Here is a 5,749-nt window from a genome sequence, read left to right on the forward strand (position 1 = left end):
ACACCTACCCTTTATCATGCAAAAGGCAAGACCTAGTATACACCATGCCTCCTCTGAACTACTTGTATTTCTATTCTCTTTGGGTTATTTTTCTTCACCGTATTAGGATTAATCGTCAAAGTCTAGTAGGGTATGGGTTAGTGTCAGGGATTCAGTGTTTCAAATGGAAAATAGGAAAATAAATCCAATGTGTACGCAAACATATGTTACACAAAAATCTTCCCACTCTCATCCAGAACAATGCCTTGTCATTACCTTCGAACCTAGTAAAACACAATTACAGGAGAAGAGTTTGAAAATCTGTGAATTCATATGTGGAATGGTATATGCTCAGTAGTTCAAAAAATTGGAGGTGGTAAAGGAGTTTCTAAAAGTAAGAGAAAGGTTAAACCGTCCACAAACATGGAGCTCTGCTGGCCTAAAGACTTCTTGAGAAAGTCCCTCTGAGGTTGGGCACTTGAAATATATTTTGTTGTAAGGAGCTTTAGCTTCCTTTGTAATGAGACCATCAAAGGTGGGTCTGCATCTATGTGACTTGGAGGACATGGTTTCTTATTTTCCAATGAACATGAGACCGCAGTGCTGAATTCTCTCTTCCTAAGTAAACTGTGGACACTGGGACCTAAGTGTCTCCCCGTGTGAACTGTGAAGCCATTTGGTCATCCTCCACTTTTCCTGGTGTCTCTTGCTGCTGAACTGGGAGTTTGGTATTTGCTTCATGAAATACAAAGAGTTCAACTGGGACACAGTGCTGGAGGGTGTTCTGTCACGTGTGTATGGTAAGGGTCTCCAGGAGAATGCACCATCCAATCTTCTATCTCACATAGTTTGCCCCCGTGTCCATAGCAACCTGAATCTGAACATGTACCTGAAACCACTCCATATAACAATTTGCCTTTACATATAAGGGTCTGCTGGCTGCACCTTGTGAGTCACAAGCCATTCTATATAAATGCCACATTTTTAATCCATTCATCTATTGAAGGGAATCTAGGTTTGTTCCACAGTCTTGCTATTGTGAATTGTGCTGCTATGAACATCGGTTTATCAGTATACCTGTAGCATGCTCTTTTTAGGTCTTTAGGGAATAGACCGAGAAGGGGAATAGGTCAAATGGTGGTTCCATTCCCAGCTTTCCAAGTAATCTCCATACTGCTTTCCAAATTGGCTACACCAATTTGCAGTCCCACCAGCAATGTACAGTCGTACCCTTTTCCCCACATCCTCGCCAGCACATGTTGTCTTTGACTTCATAATGGCTGCCAATTTTACTGCAGTGAGATGGTATCTTAGGGTGGGTTTTTTTTTGCTTTTCTCTGACTGCTAGAGATGGTGAGCATTTTTTCATGTACTTATTGATTGATTGTATGTCCTCCTATGAGAAGTGTCTGTTCAGGTCATTGGCCCATTTGTTGATTGGGTTATTCGTTTTCTTCTTGTTTAATTTTTTTGAATTCTTTGTATACTCTGGATATTAGGGCTCTATCTGAAGTGTGAGGAGTAAAGATTTGTTCCAAGGATGTAGGCTCCCTATTTACCTCTCTTATTGTTTCCTTTGCTGAGAAAAATCTATTTAGTTTGAGTAAGTCCCATTTGTTGATTCTGGTTATTAACTCTTGTGCTATGGGTGTCCTATTGATAAATTTGGAGCCCGACCCCACAGTATGTAGATCGTGGCAAAAGTTTTCTTCTACCAGATGCCGTGTCTTGATTTGATATCAAACTCCTTGATCCATTTTGAGTTAACTCTTGTGCATGGCGAGAGGAGGGGATTCAGTTTTATTTTGTTACATATGGAATTCCAGTTTTCCAAGCACCATTTGTTGAAGATGCTATCCTTCCTCCATTGCATGCTTTTAGCCCCTTTATCAAATATAATATAGCTGTAGTTTTATGGATTGATTTCTGTGTCCTCTATTCTGTACCACTGGTCCACCCGCCTGTTTTGGTAACAGTACCATGCTCTTTTTGTTAATATTGATCTATAGTATAGTTTGAGGTCTGGTATCGGTATACTGCCTGATTCACCCTTCCTGCTTAGAATTGTTTTTGGTATTCTGGGTCTTTTATTTTTCCATATTAATTTCATAATTGTTTTATCTATTTCTACAAGAAATGCCCTTGGGATTTTGATTGGCATTGCATAAAACCTATAGAGAACTTTTGGTAATATCGTCATTTTGATGATATTAGTTCTGCTTATCCATGAACAGGGTATATTTTTTCATCTTGTAAAATCTCTTTCCATTTCTCTCTTTAGGGTTCTGTAGTTTTCATTGTATATGTCTTTCACTTCTTTTGTTAGGTTGATTCCCAAGTATTTATTTATTTTTTTGAGGATATTGTGAATGGAGTGATTGTCCTCATTTCCATTTAAGAGGATTTGTCCCTGATATACAGGAATGCCTTTGATTTATGCGTGGTGATTTAATATTCTGCCACTTTGCTGAATTCATTTATTAGCTCTAATAGTTTCTTTGTAGACCCTTTTGGGTCTGCTAGGTATAGAATCATGTCTTTTGCAAATATCGATAATTTAAGTTCTTCTTCTCCTATTTTTATGCCTTTAATTTCTTTTAATCTGTCTAGTTGCTCTGGCCAGTGTTTTGAGAACTATGTTGAACAGAAGGGGTGAGAGAGGGCATCCCTGTCTTGCTCCAGAATTAGAGGAAAAGCCTTCAATTTTTCTCCATTCAGAATAATGCTAGCCTGAGGCTTAGCATAGACTGCTTTTACAATATTGAGGTATGTTCCTGTTATCCCTAGATTTTCTAGAGTTTTAAAAGTAAAGCGATGCTGTAACTTGTCGAATGGTTTTTCCGCATCTACCAAGATGATCATATGGTTCTTATTTTTAAGTCTATTGATGTGATGAATAACATTTATTGATTTCCGTATATTGTATCAGCCACGCATCCCAGGGATGAATCCTACTTGATCATGGTGCACATTTTATTTGATATGTTTTTGTGTCTGATTCACCATAATTTTTTTGAGGAATTTTGCATTTTTCCTGAAATAGCTTGAAAAGTATTGTTTTTTTTTTTCCTCGTTAAAGGTTTTGTAAAACTGTGCTCTATACCCATCTGGTCCTGGGCTTTTCTTAGTTGGTAGTCTTTTGATGGTTTTTTCTATTTCCTCAATTGATATTGGTCTATTTAGGTTGTCTATATCCTCCTGACTCAATCTGGGCAGTTCATATGACTTAACAAATTTATCAATGCCTTCACTATATTCTATTTTATTGGAGTATAATAATTCAAAATAATTTCTGTTTATCTTCTGTATTTCTGAACTGTCTCTTGTTATATTGCCTTTTTCATCCTATATGCTAGTAATTTGAGTTCTCTCTCTTCTTCTCTTTGTTAGCATGGCTAAGGGTCTGTTGATTTTATTTATATTTTCAAAAAACCAACTATTAGTTTTGTTAATTTTTTCAATTGTTTCTTTTGTTTCGATTTCATTAATTTCAACTCTGATTTTAATTATTTCTAGCCTTCTACTTCCTTTGCTGTTGTTTTGCTCTTCTTTTTCTAAGATTCTGAGATGAAGTATGAGATCATTTATTTGTTGTTTTTTTTCTTTTTTTAAGGAATGAACTCCAAGCAATGAATTTTCCTCTTAGAACTGCTTTCAATGTGTCTCATAGATTCCGATATATTGTGTCTGTGTTTTCATTTATCTCTAGGAATTTTTTAATATCCTCCTTGTTGTCTTCTATAACCCATTGATCATTCAGTAACCTATTGTTCATTCTCCAAGTGATGAATAATTTTTCCTTTCTTCTTTTATCGTTGATTTTTAGTTTCATTCCATTATGATCAGATAAACTCCTTTATATTGTCTAAGAGTTGCCCTGTGACATAATATATGATCTATTTTTGAGAAAGATCCATGTTCTGCTGAGAAAAAAGTGTAACTGCTTGATGTTGTGTTGTATATTCTATATATGTCAATTAAGTCTAGGTTATTAATTGTGTTATTGAGTTCTATAGTTTCCTTTTTTAACTTTTGTTTGGAAGATCTGTCCAGTGGTGAGAGAGGTGTGTTCAAGTCTCCCATGACCACTGTATTGTGGTCTATTAGACTCTTGAAATTGAGAAGAGATTGTTTGATGAACAAAGCTGCACCATTGTTTGGGGCATATATATTTATGATTGTTATTTCTTGTTGGCATATGGTTCCCTTGAGTAGTATGTAGTGTCTCTCTTTATTCCTTTTGATTAACTTTGGCTTGAAATCTATTTTACTTGATATGAGTATGGACACTCCTGCTTGTTTCCGAAGTTCATATGAGTGATATGATTTTTCCAACCTTTCACCTTAAGTCTATGTATGCCTTTTCCTATCAAATGCGTCTCCTGTAGGCAGCATTTTGTTGGTTCTTGTTTTGTGATCAATTCTAGTAGCCTGTGTCTTTTAATTGGTGAGTTTAAGCCATGAAGATTTTTGGTTATTATTGAGATATGGGTTGTTCTTCCAGCCATATTTGTTTATATATGTTACTAAACATGGTTTGTTTTCCTCTTTGATTATTTCCCCCCCCATTAATGTCCTACCTCCCACTGTTGGTTTTCATTGTTATTTTCCATTTCCTCTTCCTGTAATGTTTTGCCAAGGATGTTTTGAAGAGATGGTTTTCTAGCTGCAAATTCTTTTCACTTTTGTTTATCGTGGAAGGTTTTAATTTCATCTTCCATCTGAAGCTGAATTTCGCTGGATACATGATTATTGGTTGGCACCCATTTTCTTTCAGTGTTTGAAATATGTTATTAAAGGATATTCTAGATTTCAGAGTCTGTGTTGAAAGATCAGCTGTTATCCTGGTTGGTTTACCACTAAATATAATCTGCTTTCTTTCTCTTGTAGCTTTTAATATTCTCTCCTTATTCTGTATGTTGGGCATCTTCATTATAATGTATCTAGGTGTGGATCTCTTATGATTTTGCATGTTTGGCGTCCTGTAGACTTTTAGGATTTGGGATTTTTTCTCATTCTTCAAGTCTGGGAAGTTTTCTCGTATTATTTTATTTAATAGATTGCTCATTCCTTTGGTTAGGACCACTATACCTTCCTGTATCCCAATGACTCTTATGTTTGGTCTCTTTATGTTATCCCATATTTCTTGGAGTTCTGCTCATGGTTTCTTAATAGTCTTGATGAGCTGTATATGTTCTTTTCGAGTTGAAATACTTTGTCTTCATTGTCTGATGTTCTATCTTCTAAGTATTCTGCTCTGATGGTAGTATTCTCAATTGAGTTTTTAAGATGGTTCATTGCTTCCTGCATTTCTAGGATTTCTGTTTGTTTGTTTTTTATAACCTCTATCTCCCTGTATAGTTGATCTTTGCTACTTGGATTTTTTTATATAATTCATTGTTGAAGTGATCTTTCATTGTCTGATTTTGCTGTCTAATGACTTCCTTGAGATTCCAGATCATCTAAAGCATGTATATCCTGAATTCTTTATCTGACATTCCATCTGCTGCATCTATTACTTTTTCTAAAGTTGAGTTGACCTGCATTGCTTGTGGTCCTTTCTTTTCTTGTCTTTTCATAATGCTCGCATTACTTTCTGCTTGGTGAAACTGTTGTGTTTTTGAAATTTTCCCCCTATATATTTATATTGCTCTTGTATAGTGGAAAAGTCTCCATTGCAGGTGCGGTCAGCGGCTGTGCTGCTCCTCCAATTGGGGTGATCTGTCTACCATGCTGACCGGCCGCTGGGCCTGTTCTGCCGGTAGGTCGC

The sequence above is a fragment of the Callospermophilus lateralis genome, unplaced genomic scaffold (assembly GCF_048772815.1).
Source record: "Callospermophilus lateralis isolate mCalLat2 unplaced genomic scaffold, mCalLat2.hap1 Scaffold_256, whole genome shotgun sequence".
Taxonomy (NCBI): Eukaryota; Metazoa; Chordata; class Mammalia; order Rodentia; family Sciuridae; genus Callospermophilus; species Callospermophilus lateralis.